The sequence below is a fragment of the Mesoplodon mirus genome (assembly GCF_964341445.2).
Source record: "Mesoplodon mirus genome assembly, chromosome: 2".
In the NCBI taxonomy this organism is placed as follows: domain Eukaryota; kingdom Metazoa; phylum Chordata; class Mammalia; order Artiodactyla; family Ziphiidae; genus Mesoplodon; species Mesoplodon mirus.
In genome coordinates, this window is record NC_138977.1 from 189,017,066 (window position 1) to 189,038,598 (window position 21,533).

Sequence of the window (21,533 nt, forward strand, 5' to 3'; positions counted from 1 at the left end):
TTTTATTAACTCAGTATAAAGGAATTTGGCAGGGTCAAGAATTTATATAATATGTGAAATGCCAATAAAGGCTGCAAATTCATAGCTTCAAACATATAGTATTTCACTTTTCCCAGCTCCAGTTTATTCATAAAATATTTTAATGCACATAATATTTATGTGCATAAAATGCAGACCAGAAAATGATCGCCTGGGTCCATTTTTTTTTATCAAAGAACAGTCTTGATTTTTCACCATTGAACAAAGCACAGTGTTTCACCATTAACAGAAATGAAAACAAAATATCCTTTCAGAAAAAAATCCCCCAAACTTGCCTTGTGTGTTGCATTCTCTCCAGATATAAAAAGGATGAAGCAATATAATTTAAGAGAATTCAGAATTTTATTATGGCTTAGTATTTTATAGATGTAGCTCACCTCAAATTTTGCACAGTATTGACCAAGTTCAGATTTCAATAAAATTCTCTCATGCACGCTTATTATATGGTTGAAAGATTGAATAATGTGTTACTATCTATTTCCCTCCTACATGGTTCATATTTTAAAACTTGTATATTATAATGCTATTTCCTTATTTCCAAAGTGAACAAATTGTATGTAACTTAACTTACATGAGTAGTATGTTTAATTTCAAATTTCAAAAAGTATTTGAGATCGAATACAGTAACATCTCATTTATCTGACATTATTGGAAATTAATGCATTCTACACTCTTGCCAGAAAAACTATCAGCATTAACTGGGAGCTTATTAGAAATATAGAATCTTGCCCACACCCCCAGGTCTGCTTAACAAGAATCCATGTTCTCACAAGATCCCAAGGTGGTTTCTATGCATATTACCTTTTGAGAAGTAATTACCATTAATACCATTGAACTCCAGGGCTTACTCCTTGAAACACCAAAGCAATTATTTTTAGTTTAAAATATTTTGGATAGAAGTTATATTAAGCATATTGTGTTTTCCTACGTGCTCAATCAAATTACTAAATATAAGTTAATCATTTCCTGATGTCCCAGGGTCATCTCAATTAGCATCCTGGTATTCTTTCTGCATATAGATTATGTTTTCTTTTTTTTTTTTCTTTCTCCAATTTCAGGTTGTGATATTTCACTAATTTTGTCACTGTGCCTCTCTCTAAAATTCATCTTCCAGTTTACTTTGAATCTTCTGGTGAGAAAGTTTGTGTCTTTCTTTGTTTTGCTTGTTATTGAAAAATCATTAAAACCTAAGATAGGGATAAGGTATGTGGATTCAAGCAAAAGTCTTGTGATTCTAAGAAGCTTTTCAGGGTCACTATTGGAATCTGAGCACTGTTCTTGAAATCTGAAAGTTGGCAGAAGACTAACACCCTGATATATGAGATGTCGCTGTATTTTAATGTTCAGTTTTTACAAGGAAATATGCAAAATATTTCCAGCTACTTAGCAGACATATTTCAGCCATTTCAAGTTGACCATTTCAGTAAAAACAATCATGAAGTTAATATGTCCCTAAGTTAGTGGACATACCTAAAGATAAGCAAGATTTACACAGAGTAGCCAAATCAAATATTTGCTCAGTATATTTTGAGGTAAAGTATATATTGCAGCAAAAGCATTACCAACTAACAGCATAAATCTGGACTGATTGAATAGTAACTTTGATAGGACTTTATTCTATAAACCTCTGACTCAGGATTAAAATTGTGGAATCCAGGGGAGACATTCAAGTATGTTTAAGTTTAAGAATACTTCATGTAAATGACGTTTCTATGTAAATGTTTATAAAGAAAGTGGTGGTTATTTTTCCTAGATGGGTATAGCAATTTTTTGTGGTGGTTCTTAATCAGCACCAGCTTTCAATCAGTCAGAAGAAACAGCAGATCTTGTCTGGTTAAGATGAGAACAGACTGATATGACTATAATATTGCTAAACCTGTTGATTTTAAGAGAAGGCTTTGTTGGCATGAAGGGCAAGGCAAGGAAAATGAAAAAATAGATTCGAGGTGGCAGAGGACATTTGTGACTCAACAATCATGAAATCACAGAGGCTAATCTCTCTCTCTCAACTTCTCTTTTTCATTAGGTACAAACTGTGAGAGTTGTCATAGAATGATAACTGTAGGCTGGCCAGAAGCATCTTTTTAAATCCAGAAAAAAAAAGTTTGCCCTGAATTTTGTATGTGATATGGCATTCATGTTATTAAACCACGTTGTTAACAGGAATGTTGAAACATGTTATTTATGCTAAGTGGTTCTTCCAAATGGGATATGGTAGCTACTATTAAAATATTGTTAATTATATTTATGTATCATAGCGCCAGAAAAAATTGAATATTGATTCTTGAGGGAAGACATTTTCTTTCTTTTACTTCATGAGCCTTACTCTTGCTCTGCTTCACTTTCTGCCCTTTCTGCCATGAGTGGGGCTTATATACTACTTAAATTAATTAGTAAAATAGGCAGAGAGTTCTAATAATCCATTCTCAGGGCAGATGCCCACTGGTGCCTGCAAATAACATAGCGATAAGGCTGAGAGATAGGTTCAAAATTATATTGAGGACCTCTACTTTTTATTGATAGTTTCTTCCTCTACTCAAATGATAACATGGATTCTTTTGCTCTATTATTTTCCTCTCGTTTTTACATTTGTTGACTTTGATCTTTATAATAACAATCTTTACTTTTTAGATTGCTATTTTTTCACTGCAATCTACTTTATATTTATGATAAGCACATATATGGAAGGCTTGAACATTGTCTATAGTTTGGAAAATTATCAACACATTCACTGCTCTCCCAATTTCTTTTATCCAAACACTTTATTTTAAACAAATATGTTACTGTATGTAAAATAAGAATTAAAATTTTAAGTTAAAAATGTATTGTTACTCACTACACAATGTTTCAAAAATAAATTTCCATTTGAATAAAACGGCCTCTCATGATTCTGTCAGGTGGGGATAAACATCAGTAACGATTTTCCTATTTACATGTTTAGTATTTCAGTTTGATAACACAAAGAAAATCCTGCTCTTCAAACTCTTATGTTTGAACAATGTGGAGAAAGGATGTGTATTTTAAAACTATCATCCTTTCTGATACATTTCATTCATGTATACGTGTTACCAAGTTCTAAGAAGAGTGGGACACTGTGTTTTCTAACATACCACCTATCCACTTACTTTTAAAACAATTTTTATAATCACATAAACACTAAGATGTTAATATATAATCCATCAGCATGTCCATAGAAATGCTAAATGACAGCATAAATATATCAAGAAGCATAGTCAATATGAAGTTACATTATGCCTTTTTACAAGATTGGGTGTTTCAGGTTCATAATTTGTGTATTTATATCTTTATTATTCATCCACCTATCTAGCTATGCTCATATTTCCCTGGATACATGCAGCTTACCTTAACTTTATAATGCAGCTGATATAATAACTTCAATCGTCTTTATTTTATTTTATTTTATTTTTTTTGCGGTATGCGGGCCTCTCACTGTTGTGGCCTCTCCCGCTGCGGAGCACAGGCTCCGGACGCGCAGGCTCAGCGGCCACGGCTCACGGGACCAGCCACTCCACGGCATGTGTCAATCATCTTTTATCTCAAACAATCAGTATTGGGAAGAATAAGTTTTCTGAAACAACTGTCTTATATACAGAGTAAATTCTTGGCCTTTTGCCCCTTTGCTCTTCGTATCATAGAATAGAATTTTATTTATCTTTGTATTTCTGGTGCTCACACCAGAAAAATATTGCATTTAATAGAATGAGTTAATTCTAGCCCTGTCACTGCATGACCTTGGGTGGGTCATTTGACAATTTACCCGATTGGGAAATGACAATAATAACATCCACCTCAAATAAGAGATAAAATCAGAGACTTGATCTGAACATATTTTTCCATCTCTATAATGGAATATAGAGATGGAAAGAAAAGAAAAATTAGAGAGTGTTCTTCATATTCTTCATAAATACGGCCAGATTATAATATTTTACTTGTTAAGTACCAGTGTAACTTTTACTGACCTATTCCAAGTAGTAGATATTCTAAGTTATAAGAAAATACATCTTTCCCCCAGGTAATGAAAATGGTTTGTTTTTTTTTTTTTCTTTTTGTGGTACACGGGCCTCTCACTGTTGTGGCCTCTCCCGTTGCGGAGCACAGGCTCTGGACACGCAGGCTCAGCGGCCACTCACGGGCTCAGCCGCTTCGCGGCATGTGGGATCCTCCCGGACCGGGGCACGAACCCTCATCCCCTGCATCGGCAGGCGGACTCTCAACCACTGCGCCACCAGGGAAACCCGTGAGCGCCAGTTTTAACTGATCTTTTAAGTATACAATAAAATGGGGTACCTCCTTGGCAGCCAGCATCAAGATGGTTAAAACGGAAAGCTTAAGATCCATGTGTGACTAGCAAGGTATTCTTTCTACATCAAATACAACTGTTTATACACTCTGTAGAGGCAGTTTCAGGGACCACAAACATAATCATAATTTTGTTCTAGCAATTATCCATAATCATTTTAAAATTAACTTTGAGCATTCACAGTGTACCAAGTATCATGCCCCTAGTAAATCACATGTAATTTCATATACTTCTTAGAACCACCGTGAGGTAGAGCTTACCTACACACATTTAACAGAATTAAAAAAAAAAAAAAAGCTGTAAGCAAGGAAAATTGCTACATGACTTGTCAAAAATCATATGGATAAAAAGTGGCAGATCAAGAATCAGAGCCAGGGTTTGTATTCCATAGACAAGTCTTTCAGGGATTCCCAAATAGATAAATGTTTCTGTTAGCATATATTGTTTATTGTTCATTAAATGTCAGACATGGTAAGTATTCCAGAAGACAACATTGTGTATTATTTCCATTTCAAATTCAATTCACTTGAGTGGCTTTCCTTCCTGAACTAAATAGAGATGTTCCAGATGCAAGAATAATATAACTAAATTTATTTCCATAAGTCATAAGAGGAGGAAATGAATTTGTTTTAATAGTTAAGGTGGTACTTACAACAATCTATCTGAGAGCCAATGATATAAAGACTAGCATCTGTTTGGAAGCATTTTCCAGTTATATCTTTTAGTAAAAATAATCTAAGTGCAAAGTATTTCATTTAGTTACAAGACCATTTCATACAGTTATTGATATTTATTTTTAAGAAAACAAAGACTTCTCTCATAGTATATGTGAAAATTGTTCATTAGAAACATATTTTTGTAAAATATGATCATTATTCAGATACAATGTTGTGCAATGTGCATGGTGCAAGATGCATTACTGACATATGATACATTTTATGAAAACAACTTATAAGTAAAGGTGTTTCTAAAAGCATAGGATTCCTTGAGCCCCCATAGTTATCCCTTTGGTTTCAAGCCTAGACATATAGATAAGAGTACTCCAGCAGAGGGAAACTCACACCCACACTGCTTTATGCATATATCGTCTCAGTATAGGGACACCAGGTTTTCTCTATAACAAAGGGAGTTCCTAGCCCAGGAGGTAACACTGCAGAGCCTTCACTGCTCAACCAGGAGTGTTTCATAGAAATTTTAGTCATGTTATTGGAGAAACATTCTCTCCCTCCTCTGTCTTCTGTGATCTGGCTTAGTCTAGCAAAACCAGCTCATGTCAACTGCTCCAGAAAAGAGGGGATGAGCCCCCATGACCAGCAGGTTGTTTCTCGTATTGTAAAGGCAATTCTTTACAAAATATGTGTTCTTTAAATTGTAAATTTTTAAATTATCTTATGATAATATATTTTTCTCCTAATTTTGGCTTATACACATACCACAGGAAGAAATCCAGTAACAGAACAGATGGTTTATAAATGAGAGAGCACATAGTCACACTATGTGGAGACAGACTGCAAATAAACCAATCTATGGTTAATCAATATTAACATTTGCTGGGTCATAAACTCATGGATGTGTTAGCACTTTGAAAACCTCATTTACTTTCTGAGCCTAACACTAGCCTTAAGTACAAGATAATCAGACTTACTAAACTTCATTCTATAAAAGATATCCTCAGTAGCAGTAACTCTTTGAGCGATAGATTCTGAGGAAAAATCTGTACAAGCTTAAACCAAAAGGAGAGACAAAATCTGATAGAAAAATATTAGGATGTGACATATACTATAGGTAGAAATATTTACAAGAAAGTGACTTGGAATATAGGTGTTGGAATTAATTGAATTCATGGAATTACTCATGTCTAGTGGTTGATGTTAGCAATGCTGGACCTAAGCTGGGATCTTGGCTGGAACACTTATTTGTGGCCTTTCCATGTGACCTGGGCTTCTTAAGAGCATAGAGTGTCTCAGGACTGTTGGATTACTAACATGAGGGCTGCAGATTTCAAGTATTCTAATGAAAGAGATGGAAGCTGACTTGTCTTTATGACCTACCAAGCCTAAGTTTCCAAAGAGGAAACAAGTGAGAGTATCCCAACAAACAAGTGAAAAACTCAATCATTTTTACTGATCTAGCCTCAGAAGTTAACCAGAATCAAGTCTGTCATATTCTTTTCAATACAAACAAATCAAAAAGGGAGAAGTCATGACCACATCTGAAAATGAGAGAAGTATCAAAGAATCTAAGGATATGTTTCAGCATTGTCCCAAAAGCCAGAAACAAAGCCTCTACAGCTTTGTGGTGATCCAACAATAATTTCACTGCCTATACACTACCATATATAAAATCGATAGCTAGTGGGAAGCAGCCACATAGCACAGGGATATCACCTCGTTGCTTTGTGACCACCTAGAGGGGTGGGATAGGGAGGGTGGAAAGGAGGGAGAAGCAAGAGGGAAGAGATATGGGGATATATGTATATGTATTGCTGATTCACTTTGTTATAAAGCAGAAACTCACACACCATTGTAAAGCAATTATACTCTAATAAAGGTGTTAAAAAATAATAATAATAATTTCACTGCCTACTACTAAAATATCTCAACATGTTTCACAAAAAAAAACAAATTGTGGAGTTTATCATCTATAATTTCCAGTATACAATAAAAATAACTATACGGGCTTCCCTGGTGGCGCAGTGGTTGAGAGTCTGCCTGCTAATGCAGGGGACACGGGTTCGAGCCCTGGTCTGGGAGGATCCCACATGCCGCGGAGCAACTAGGCCCGAGAGCCACAAGTACTGAGCCTGTGTGTCTGGAGCCTGTGCTCCCCAACGAGAGAGGTCGCGATAGTGAGAGGCCCGTGCACCGCGATGAAGAGTAGCCCCTGCTTGCCACAACTAGAGAAAGTCCTCGCGACAGAAACGAAGATCCAACACAGCAAAAATAAATTAATTAATTAATAAAAATTAAAAAAAAATAACTATACATTTAAGCAAACATAAAAGTGAACCATAGATAACAGAGAGAGAAAAAAAGCCTTTTTGAAGTTAACATAAATTAACTATAAAATAACTATTAAAAATATGTTTAGGGCTTCCCTGGTGGCGCAGTGGTTGAGAGTCCGCCTGCCGATGCAGGGGACACGGGTTCGTGCCCCGGTCTGGGAGGATCCCACATGCCGCGGAGTGGCTGGGCCCGTGGGCCATGGCCGCTGAGCCTGCGCGTCCGGAGACTGTGCTCCGCAAGGGGAGAGGCCACAACAGTGAGAGGCCCGCATACCGGAAAAAAAAAATATATATATATATATATATGTTCAAGAACTTATCGGAAAAGATAGATATAATAAATGAATATACGAGGAAGATTAGGAAGTAAATAAAAACTCTGAAAAACAGATGAAAATGGTAAAATGAGACTGAAAAATACAATAATGATATAAAAACCCATTTGATGATCTAAAGAGCAAATTATACAACATAGAGAGATTAGTCAGCTTTAAGACACTACAGTAGAAAATATTCAAATGGAAGCACACTGAGAACAAAGATTTTAAAAAATGAAAAGTATCACATGGCTTAACATACATAAATTTAGTGTTCAGAAGATGAGGAAAGAATCAATAAATTTTGAAAACACAATTGTTGTGAATTTTTCAAATTTGATTAAAAATATCAACTTACAGATTCAAGTACCAAGATAAAAACCAAATAGAATGATTTTAAAAAGTAACCGAACTTAGGCATTTCAGAGTCAAATTGCTGAAAACCAAAGATAAAGATAGTATCTTAAAAGCATTCATAGAGAAAAAAAGTAAAAACCATAAGAATGATAGCTGATTTTCAAGGAAACAATGGAGGCCTATTATTGAACACACTTTTTCAGTTCCCATAACCTTCATTCATTGGGATAAATTACTCATATAATCCTTTGTTTTTATTCTAATATTTTGGGAGCAGATAACCTAGATCTCTCCTAATGTTAAAGTTTACAAAACAGTTGTTATCTAGGAGCTCATAAAGGAGTTACCTAAATGTAATCTCCTTTATTACTACATCACTTTCTCTTTCTTACTGCCCTGAATAGTTCATTGTAATAATCGTGAATTGGATTCAACCTAAACCCTAGAAACATGTAAAATTGCAAATATGAAAGTACATGTTACCTGGGAAGATGCATAAGACTCTCATGTTACTTTTGTTTTGGTTTTTTTCAGGAATGCGTTATGATTAATTGGTTTATAAGATCTGCTAACTATTGACAGGAAAGTCACAGAGCACCTGACTGTATTTGGATGACATTCACAAAAGGACAAATTTAATAGATGAGGTTTATTTGTTCTCAAAAGCTCTGGAGAGACAGTATGGTGCACTGACCGAGATAGGGAAGGGGGCTGGATGCCAAGATACCTGAGGGAATTACAGTGATGGCACTGGAGAGCACACAGAGGACCACTGTTGTCCACCCTAAAATGTCACTTGATGGCTGCCAAAACTACCCCTTAGACATCACGATTCAATCTATGGATACTTAGCTTGAAAAGAAAACAAATATGTCTCGTTGTAGAGATTTAGCAATCTTTTCAGGCAAGGAATGTGACAAATGAATTAAGGCATTTCAAAACAACAACAAAACACACACAGGTACACAAATATGTCCCTTTTTTAAAGGAATTTTCTTATTCCTTTTGCTTTCCCCTTTCCTCTCCTACTGTTTAAATAATATCAGTGCAGGAAATAAGGGCTGGCATAGAGAAGGGCTAGAAAGAGAAGAGAAGAGGTAGGGTGTCTGATGAGACAGAAGGTTCTCAAATAGTGCTTCCTGCATTTGTCCCATTGCAACAATAATTCTGTGAAGTCTAAATCAGTTTCTAATCACTCATGAACATTCCACAAAGCTGTCTGAATGTTATTTTAGTCAAAAATACAAAATATTTTCAGAAAAGACATGTCGACAGAAGGTAGACACATAAGCACAGCATAACTCTTGCATATAGCTAGACCCTTTAAAGGGGGTCATGCTTCTGTTGCTGTCACTGTCAAAACAGAGGCACCTCTCACCAGCTGTGGAAATAGCTCTTGTTTCAAGGCTTTTCTTACTTAAAACCTACATTATCATTCAGGAAGATTGTACACAAACAATAGTATTCTTTCATTTAATGGGATAATTTACACTTAACAAGATCTGATAGTTTTATTATGCTCAGTATCAGCAAGGCCAGAGTTTCATCTAAAAGAAAGAAAAGAAGCTGCACTATGGTGAACTTGAATACTATTTCTGCCTCTAGCTTTATAGTCAAAGACTCTGCAGTCTATCCCTCAGCTCTGATTTAATACTCTTTTACTTGGGTAGAACTCACACTGAGTTGGATTCCAGTGCTATGGTCACAGCTCCATTTCCCCTACAGGTGCTGTCTGTATATCTTAAAATCATCCAGAGGGTAAATAACAAAATTTTTAATTGTCCAATCTTTGTAACTCTACTGGGCAACACATATTATGGCTCTGTTCAATAGCACCCTTTTGTGGTTTTTGCTCTAGTGAAGCCTTTGGTTTCAATAATAGCAATCTACTTAACATTATGTTATGGGTAAATTTGTTATTTGGAAATGGATGACAAGGACAGGCAATGAAACTGGTCCTGATAACTAGGGAGCTATTGTGATCCAAGGCAGCATCCAATGGTTACATAGGTTCAGATAATTAAAAAGATTCAGACTCTATGGAACATATTCATGTGAGACTTTAATAAAGATAAAGGATATGATAGAGCAGGTCGAAGAAAAGACAGGCAAACATCAGTGGCTGAGGGCCTTCTAGGAGAGACTTCCTAAGGTTTTAGTCACATAAGATGTAATTTTTCTCTGGATCATGAAACAGCAAGTTATCTCAAGGAATCTTGGTTTCAGTGAGTGATCAGGTAAAAGTTTTCTAGCAGAACCTTTAATACCCCACTGGTCATATAGTCAAGTCAGGTTTTACAACCAGTTAAATGATAGGAAAGCAATCAATCTAAACATCGCTAAGTAATGTAGACAGTTTGAGTATCTCTAGGAGATTTTTGAACTTTAAATAGTATAATAAAAAATCACTTCTTAGCCCTACTTGCTTTTGTGTTGGTCCAGGGTGAATACTAGTCTTTCAGGCAAGTCCAGAGACAAATACAAAGCCATTATGGTACAATTAAAAAATAACTTTGTTTTACATGCAACTACTTTCTTCTTTTTTCTTATCCTAGAACAGCATTTTTTCTTTCACCCTGCTTTAAATCTCCTCTATCTTAGCACCCTCTGCTTGGACACAGTCCAGTAATTTTACCAGCACTAACACTAAATGACTTTACTGGTCTAGTGCCCATTATCAACGTGGACTTCATCTATGAAATCCCCATTTATTGTTTGCTGACTAGAAAATGTACTGTTTCCAGTTGAGATAGGTATCCGTTGACAGTCTAATCTAGCTGGAAATGAATGGGTCTATATAACAGCAATGCAAACATATTTCAGAGAAAGTTCTGAAAATGTGCAGGCTTCTTTCCAAATTGCTGTTATCATCTTAGTAATCCAAAATAGTTGTTTACAAACTGCTTTGAAGGGTTGTGGATGGAAATCAGTGGCCAAAACAAAATGATTAGTGATGTAAATCAGCTGAGTTCTGGGATACTCAACTCTCAGTTTCAGTCAGAGAACTCTCATTTTATGTATTTTAAATAAAAAAAAAAAGACTCTTTTGAAGAAAATTAAATTTCACTGCTTGAAGTTGGAATATAACTTCAATCTTTCCTGGACAATATATAAATCCTTTTGATAGATTAAAGAAAAAATTTTAAATTACATGCTCTATTCATTAGAAATTTCTAACTTTGACCTTAGAAATCAACTCCTTAATTACTCAAAAATACTAAAGTCAATATACCTGCTTCTGCAGTTTACCCAGGTAGACAAATACATTACTCTTTATAGTCAATAAAATGTATCTGTATTTCTTTGTTATCAAAATGTACATACTTAAGTTTACCTAAATGAGGTTAACACGAGAAAAGTAAAAAAGTGGTTATTTATTGAGACAAAACTCTCTCCCATTTAATAATAAGAATAATGAAAAATATTATTTTTGAACCCATCCTCAACTTCTCTTAAGAAGAAAAATGTTATTTCAAGACCCTAAGGTTTTATTCTTTTTTTACATAACAAAAGAAACATACATTATATACAAAAAGTCAAATAAAATTAAAAGAATAAGTCCCCCATGGAATTCCAATAAAAGATAATTTGATTATCCAACATAGCTAACTCATAAATGGGAAGGCGGGAATTAAGGCAAGAAGACAGAAAAAAATTGATGAAAATATCATCTCGTGAAAGGAAAATAAAAATGGAGTTTGTATTGCTAAGACAGCTCCTGAAAATGGACCTGGGAGGCCACTGAGCAAGTGTGACTTATACATGTTTCGGCCTGGATAGAATCTGACCTTTTGACCACTTACTATCTGAACAAAGGCACTGATAACATCTGCCCAATGTTCCAGAAATTCAAGATACTTATCAGACCCTTACACTTAACCCTTAACCTAAAACAACTCATGACAGCCTATCTACTTATTGGACCCTTACCCTAAATAACTGGTGACAGCCTATCCCTTAAGGACGATATTTCCTTTCTTGTATCAGAGTACGTCCTCACGACTTTTGTCTTTATAACCTCCTGACTCTTTTTCTTACCCCATCATTCATTTGGTTTTACCTGAATCTGTGTCTCCCAAATTGCAATTTTCTGACCCTAGATAAAGGCTTCTCTTATTTACAGCCTTCTGCATTTTTTTTTTGGTTTACATCAGGTAACTGAGTAAACATTTATATAATCTATCATTTTTGAGAATTTACAAAATATTTAGTACCCCATGGACACATTGATATAAACTTAAAAACAGGCAAATTAATCCAAAGTGTTAGAAGTCATAATAGTGGTTACCTTTGGGAAAGAATGGGGTAGTAATGAGAGGATGAATAGGACGAATTTTGAGATAATTGTAATATTCTGGTTTTCTTCTGGGTTGTAGCTACATTGGTGTGTTTACTTTGGAACTTCATATAACAAAATGTTAATGATATTTCCAACTTCTCTGGATTATATGCTATTTAAAAAAAAAGTTTGTTTAAAAAAAAAACAAAAGGTTGAGGTTAAAGCAGGAGAAAATAGAAGTTTTCACAAGGTCCACAGAAGGAGAGTTCTAGGAAGAAGAGAGTGATCAGTAGCTCCAGACTAAAGTCCATGCACAATAGTGCAGCATCCAAAGTAGTCACCTCTGTATTCCTAGGACATGGCTCAAAAACTGTCAGCAAGCATACACTGAATTAATATTTGTTTAAGGACTGAGTTAATGGGTGGACATCAAATGCCATAGAGCACTATTAAGACTAGGAAGCAATAACAAAATTTTACAAAAAGGGTATTAAAACAAAAAAATAGAGAAGGTTTTTAGGGAAGTGATGGTTTGTGATTTAAAACTTGAAAAGCAAGTGAAGAATTAGACACTGGGAGCCAAAACTACTTTCAAGAATTTTGCCTATGAGGACAGAGAATGCCACCTGCCATTTCAGTAAAAAAAAAAAGATGTTGGGGCTTCCCTGGTGGCGCAGTGGTTGAGAGTCCGCCTGCCGATGCAGGGGACACGGGTTCGTGCCCCGGTCCGGGAGGATCCCGCATGCCGCGGAGCGGCTGGGCCCGTGAGCCATGGCCACTGGGCCTGTGTGTCCAGAGCCTGTGCTCCGCAACGGGAGAGGCCACAACAGTGAGAGGCCCGCGTACCACAAAAAAAAAAAAAAGATGTTGTGGCCATAAAGCCATCAGCGTCTGCAGTTCCCTCCCCACCCCTGAGGATGGTGCACCCTGAGGGGACCTGCAGAAAAACAGAACACCAGCCCCAGATAATTAAGGTGCACATCAAAAGAATAATTTCAATAAGCCCAGACTCTTGCATCTTCCCAAACATAGCAAAGTGCTAAATTCATCAACTTGAGATGTCTGGGTTTTTTAAATTATTAGCAGTAATCCTTTGATGTTCAACTATATGTTTTTATTGTTTTGTTTTGTTTTGTTTTGTTTCTCAGCAAAACTCCTGTATATCCTTGCTCCTCCCTTTACTCTTTGGAATAGTCCCTGAGAGCTATCTGCGAGGCTGTATCTGGGGCTTAAGTCCTCAACTGAAACATAATTCTCAGCTTTTAGGTTGTGCATTTTTTTCAGTCAACACCTATGAAGAGTGGAGTAAAATAATAAAGTTACTGGAAGCAAGCACAATGGAGATACTACAATGAAATATTTTAAAGTTACAATTGTTAAGCTACAAGAGTAATGGCTATTATTTATTCAGTGGCTACCATGTTATATCAACATAGCCACAATCTCACTTATCCTCTGCAAAATTTGAAGAAGCTGATGATATTATCTGCTGTAGACTGAATGTTTGTGTCCCCCCCACCAAATTCATATTTTGCAGTCCTAATACCCCATGGATATTACTTGGAGGTGGGGTTTTGGGAGATGGTTAGGTCATGAGGGTGGAGTCCCCATGAATGGGATTAGTGCCCTTATAAAAGTGACCCCAGAGAAAGTCCTCATCTTTCTGCCATGTGAAGGAAAAGACAATAGTTTATGAATCATAAATTTGACCCTCAGTAGGCAACAAATCTGTCTACATCTTGATCTTTGACTTCCCACCCTCCAAAACTCTGAGAAATAAATTTCTGTTATTTTCTGTTATTTATAAGCCATGTAGTCTATGGTATTTGGATATAGCAGGCTAAATGAACTAAGTAAGACATTATTCCAATAAAAAAGAAGAAAGAAAGAGACTGAAACTCAGAGCAGTTATCTAACTGTTCATCGATCCTCAGCTATTGCATGGAAATACAAATGCCTCATATAGAATCTGGCGCACAGGACATATTCAACAAATATTTGCTAAATTCTAGGTAAAAAGAATAAATATAAAAGGGAGAAAAAGAGAAGTAAAAGAAGGAAACTACAACTATTTGAATATGAAGTCCATACTCTTTGTTTCTATGCCATGCTTGTGGCATATTTAGATTTTCTGTATAAGGGATAGGAAATCCTTGAGTCTTCAATCATATATGTTTAAAAAAATTCTAAAATACCATTGCCCCCTAAATCATGTTACCATCCAAAATGTGCTAATGTATGTTACAGAGGTGAAAAGTCTCTTTTCCTTATAGTTTCCTTGTAACATCACTTAATCTACAGGCTAAATCTCCCACTGTAAGCTTCAACTAATATACACAGGACTTATCTGTCACCCTGAATTCCACAGTAGAACTAGAGTTTAGATTTATAATAAGATAAACAGCTTTGTGAAAAGATAGAAGCTGGGATTATGCAGAGCTCAGTATTACTCATTAAATATTATAACGAGCATATGCTGTCTGTCTAACAAAGAGCGTAAGATAAGAAATAATCAGTTTCAGTTCCTATGTGGTATTTTATCCCCTTTCATCTTCTATAACTCATAAAGCTACTTGATAGCATTTTGGAGCTTATAGTCTTAAAATTATAACTGTTGTATAGTTTAATTGCAAATAACTATGCTGTCTCATTTAAATTCTCATTACTTTGACATTTTCTAAACCTAGGGAATCCTTTGAGATTATCTTAGTTTGCCAGAAAATTATCAGACATAGTCTTGATCCATTATGAAAGTTTGAGAATTATTATCTTTGAGAGTCTCTTTTTTGTTCAGTTAAATTGCTGATGCTGAAAACATTCGCTATCCATTTTTATTTGTTTCTTTAATATTTTCTAACATTGATCTTAGCACTGTAACTTGGATCCAAAGAACTCTCTGAACACTAGGTTAAATATTTCTCTGAGAAAGTGAGAGCAAGCGAGAGAGAGAGAGAGAGAGAGAGAGAGAGAGAGAGAGGGCCACTGTACTCAAATATCAGATAAATGGTTAAAAATCTCAATTTAAACTAAGGCGTATTGTTTAATAATATTTGCCTCTCTAGACCCTAGCATTACTTATATTCTAATATTTATCTTAATCCTCATTATTAGTGGACAAAAGAATTGAAACAAAATGGTTCCAAGATGTCAACATGAGGAGGAGGAGAGTTGGTATGATTAGAAGCAAGAATGCTATATTTTTAGCTTTTATTTCTTAAAATGCAGCTCCAAACACTTATTTTCAGCTCTCCAATTATTTTGATAAAAGCAGTTAAGCAATCCTTTTACCTGTTACATAGTAATTAATGTGAAGTTTCATTGACATTTTACATCTTTATGTCATTTGCAATTGGGTAATAAGAAGACCTTGTATCACAGAAACTCAGGTTGATACTTATATTTGTTCACATATGACACTGCCATGGATGGAATACTGCAAGATGATGATGAAGTTAAATTTTTGCCTGGAGTGGAACAAACACTATTAAACATCATGAAGTAGCCCCTTAAGGCTTTTCATATAGTGAAATATATTTATTTAAATTGGTCTGGTTTGCAAATTTCAAATATATAACATTGAAATGGGCAGCCTAAAATTTCTATCACATTTTGGAGCACAAGTCCTAAGTTAAAATTACATGTATCTATTAAGTAAGGAATCAAGCTTCCCTATTGAGTGTTAGATCCTCAGCGTGACTTACAAAGCATCCAGACACATGTAAAACCACAATCTGAAAATCATGAAGAGCAAAAATTCTGCAAAACCCTGAGAATATTGAAATTCCAATAATATATTTCTCAAGGTTAATATAACTTTGATATCAAACTAGACAAACATAGGAGGATAAATAAATGCTCAGATTAATTTTATTTATAAATATAGAGACAAAACTCTTAAGGGCCATAGTTAGTCAACTCCATTTTAAATACATATATTTACATATATTTACATATATATATATATATATATATATATATATATATATATATATATTTACATATATATATATATATGACCAAGGCTTGTTTATCCCTCAAATGTAAGACTGGTTAGTATGCAAAAGTTTATTATTATAATGCACTAAATTATTTGACTAAAGAAGTAAAGCAATATAAGTTAAATAAATTCAGAAAAGCACTGCCTAAAATTTCATATTTACTTGTAACAAAACTTTTAGAAAAACAAAGGTTTAAGAGAATTTACATAATATATGAAGATTAGCTAGTAAAAACTATAGTACACATCATTTTCAGCAGAAAGAATATGTAGAAACAGTTTCTTTGAGATAAAGAACAAGACAAGGATACCCATCATCTATACTATTGTTTAGTATATTACATAAGAGATGGTCAAAACAATAAGGAAAAAAAAGAAAAAGAATAAGAAAAAAAGGAAAATGGTAATAATATTTACCATTTGGAAAGGGGGATATAATAGTGTAGTTATTCCAAGATGACATGGTACTCCCCAAAACCAAAAACCTAGTAAAATTGTTTGGAAATTTCAACAACATTGTAAAATGAAAAATTAATAAATTGAGGAAATTCCTCTACACCATCAAAAATCATTCAGAAAATGTAATGGAAAAGATTTACACTTCACAAGAGCAACAAAATTTTAAATACCCAGGAATCAACTTAATCAAATATACAACTCTAATTATGGGGAAAGGTCATAAATTCTATAAATACATGAAGCATATTCACAATAAATGGAGACATGCCAAATTAATGAAGTGGAAAACTTAAGAATATAAAGATATTAATTTTCCCCAATGGAATTTCAATTAAATTTTAGCAGGTTTTGGTGGTAGTGGGGAACTAATTCCTAAAAATATGGAAATAACACATTTTTACAAAGAACAAGGGATTTGTGAGAAGGAAGAGCAAAATCAGATCCAGCTGAACAAGCAGTACATATTGAAAATCCCAGTAATTAAAATTTGTGACCAAACATCTGGAAATTAAACAGAGCAGCTAGTTCTATTATATGAGCACCTATACTTCACTTACGGGTAACAATTATACATCACGAGGTGGAGATTTTTTTTTTTTCCAAATGAGGCGGTTCAGCTCTCTCAATAATCCAGTGAACTATCCAATATTTTTATAAAATCCTTTTCTGCTCAACTCAGCCTGAGGCAGCTTGCATTGTTTAAAATTAAGAATCCTGATAAACAAAATAACTAGCAATGAATCATACGAATTGGCAAGAAAGAGACAAACAGTTCATTAATAAAATAAAATTGCGGAAATAGCTATTAAGCTTTAACTTTTGTGCGGCAAGTTCATTTCTGCCTGTCACTTTCCAGTGTAACCAATGTTAGCCTGGGGTATATATTCTACATCTTTCTCCAAGCCTAAAAATATATATATAGAAAATATATGGGTTTTATTTACAAAGTGTCATCATACAATTAATATATCTCTGGAATTTTTTTTACTTTGGAATCAAATAACAGACAGCCTCAAATTCAAGAGTTGTATATTTCACATCCTTTTCTGTCAGCTCTGCAGTAATTCATAGTATGGTTGTATCAAGATGAATTCAATTTTCCTTTCTCCCCTTGTGGATACTGAAGCTGTATCCTGTGTTTGTTTTTTTTTCCTTTTTCTTTTTCTTCTTTTTTTTTTTTTGTAGTTGGGGAGGCAGAAAAATTAGTGCTGCCATAAACATTCTGGCAGATACTAGAAGCCTTTCTAGAGCATATGTTTTCAGAAATGTACTTACTGCATCATGCCAATCAGTGAGACAAAACAAAACATAAAGAAAAATTTGTAGTCTCCTTCCACCCTTTCACTAATTGGTATGACTACATACACTTTTTTTTTTAAGAAGAGAAATATAAGATACACTTTATTCTTAATAAAAGGAATACGATCCATTTTTTAACCTGCATCAATTTTTAATTGTGTAATGTGCAAGAAAGTTGTACATTAGTAAGAATAATTATTATTGCTCAATGCTGGATTTTTCCACCAGGATTCACTAATTCACAGTTTACAGCCATCACATGCAGAAAGCAACCATGCTTTACTATTGAAACCTCACTAGTCAGCAAATAGGAGTGGAAAGCCCCAGCATCTGCAAGGGAATTTGCACGCTGTCTTTGCTAAATGTTGTGAAAACTTCCACTTACACATTTCAAACAGCTTTTGTGCCATAAATAGTTATCAAAGATTTATCCAGAATGTATTCGGCCTCATAGGTCTATACATTCAATTGAGGTTTAAGGAAACTCCAGCCCTTCTGCATGGTGTTCTCCCTCCAAAGTCTCCAATTATTGTGCACAGTTCCCCAGGCATACCTCTTATATGCTCAGTTTTTCATTATCGTGGAGTGTCTTCTTTGTTTTTAGTTCGTTTTTCTCTTCCAGCTTCACTTCCATCTTGTCAAATCCCTAAGGCAGTGGTGCTTAAGACAGGCCCACTATAACCAACGTGGTTGATGATGTTTCAGAATTGAACACCACCACCCATGCTGGTGGTGTTGCCTCCTGTTACTCCCAAAGCCCTCAGTTCTCCAAGAAGAGACCAGAACTATGGTGGGATGGCTCTGTCCCTAAGCTTATGTCCTGCTTTGTCCTCTGAGCCTTGAATTAGTGCTTTTGGTACTCTAATTCTATGAAAACTTTCAAGAAATTGGCTCCATCAATGTCTGTCCTAACCTCATTCTTTAGGGTCAGCACAAATTCAACGAGCCTAGTGAAGGGAATTTAGTCTGCCCTAGCAATTGGTTTTTCAGGTATATGTGGAAGTAATAAAAGTATTCCCTTCTCTTTCAGTCCCAGTTATAGCACAGCTTTGTACTTATCAAAAATATGTTTAGATGTATTAGTTTTATTCCCTCAAAGCACCATAGTACATTAAAGTTTTTCTTGAAATAATAACTTTAGTTTTTGGTTGGTTGATCGGATGTTTGGTTATTTTACTAAAAGTAAAAGATCTCTCAACTATTTGGCAGTGGAGATGTTGAGAGTGAAGTCTTAATGGCTGTAATTTCCTAACTGCACTTGACCATCTACTTTATAATAATTATAACACTAAATCATATGGGTATAAGCACTTATGGGTTATAAGTTTTAGGAAACATTCTCAGGCTTATTTTTATATGAGATATTCTGTGAAGTAATATTTTTCATCTAAAAATGATCAGAAATGTACTGTTCAGTTATATGCCAACTTTCAATTTCATAGACTATTTCATTCTGAGAACATAAATGCAATCGATGAAAAATGGTAAATATAAAGAGATGCAAAGCAGAAATGTGCCATTTGACAAATTAAATATGAATAATTTATTTACCCATCTGACTTGCTAACTATAAGCCTGAATAATTTTTAAAAAGTATTCAGACTGAACACAGAATTTTCACCAAGTGTCTTTTTAAAAACTGCCATTGGCAAAGAGAAAGGGAGGAAGCAAAGAACAGAAGAAAAAGACAAAGGGAAGGAGAGGCTGTTGAGAAGAAGAAGAAAATAACCAACATCAATAGTATCTGCAACACCTTATGGTTGTCTTCTTTCTTTGTATTTAATTGTTCAGCTATTTCTTTCCTGTTTTAACTTTGGTTTAGTTTATCATTTTAATTTTAATCTGATTTCTATGTTTCTACCTAGTTCAACTATAAAATCTTATGTCATGAATAGTTGAATTTTTCAGGTAGTTTGTTTCTTGTAACTAATTACTTCAGAGCTTAAAATAACCCTTCAAGGTTATATCTTCTTGCTTTAATACTTATGTGATAGTAATTATTCATTTCACATCTGCTTCCTAGTCATTACCTTCATTATTTGTACCTGGGATAAATAAAATATGAATATCAGTTACACAATACCTCTGATCATTTTTTTTTTAATTTTAGCCAACTCAGAATGGTGTTAACAAGCTAAATTCCTTGATATATATAATTGCTGACTGAAATGGAGCTTGTTGTCCATTCTATTCTTTCTTTCGTGATTATGAGACTCTATGTGTGTGTATATAATATTATGTGAAACATATACCATGTAATATATAATACATGCATTATATTATACATATTTTATATAATATATATATATATATTTTACAGAAAGAGAAAATATTTTTCCTAAATTTCACAAATATAAGCCTAGTTAAACTTTTTTTGAGTAAGGCTTAGAAGTCATTGCCCCTCTAAACTCTTCCCTTCTTTGTGTTTTCTTAAAATTAAAATGCTCTCATAAAAGCTGCATTTGTCATAATAATGAAATAACTATATGTAATATATTGGTTATGGCTCTTTGTCATAATATAGCATTTGTAGCATTTGTCATAATAACGAAATAACTTTATAGCATTTATAGCATTTGTCATAATAATGAAATAACTATATGTAATATACTGGTTATGGCTCTTTGTTTTTAAGAGACAGAAACCCAGGTCAAATATTTTAAGAACTGAGGGATTTCACTGATACATGTCACTGAGAAGTCCAAAGTGGCACTGTTTCAAATGATTAGATTCAGAAGCTTAAATAATGCTCTCTCTCTCCTACAAAAGGACGAATCATTTCTTCATCTCTCTTCATCTCTGAGCTTTACTTTCCCAAATTCATTCTTTCCCACTATACAGACTTTCTTCACAAAATAAGGAGCATTTCTACTTATTCTCAAAATCTCAATAGCAGAGGTTCATAGACTGTAGGTCAGCTGAAATTCAGTAATTCAACTCCAAATGTCTTTCAGCCATATATGCCTTGATTAAGGTTCAAACTCCAAAGATAAATTGCCCAAACTTGAGCCAATGATCATTTGGACAATTTGAATATGAGGGAAGTAGTTTTCCAAAGAAAAAAGAAAAAATAGTTGTGCTGTGAGGAAAAGATGGTAGACATATGGTAATAACAAAAAGAAGAGCAGAACTTTAACCCAGCACAGCTGAGCTTAAGCCCATGGAAGTGGTGTTCTTGGTGTAACATATTTTTGTATTCATCTATATTCATGGATGAATATCTGTATATTAACATGGTACCTGACATATAGTAGATGCTCAAAAATATGTGTTGAATGATTACAGATGAATACATGAGATACCTCAACCATATCTTACCACTGATAAAATATTTTCCTTACTTTCTTTTGAAACTGTATTAATTTGGACTTCAGTGACAATTTCCCTTTTCTGTCTCACTACTAGAAAAGCATACCATATTTTATGCCATCAGCACAAAACATCAAATCAGGAGGCATTCT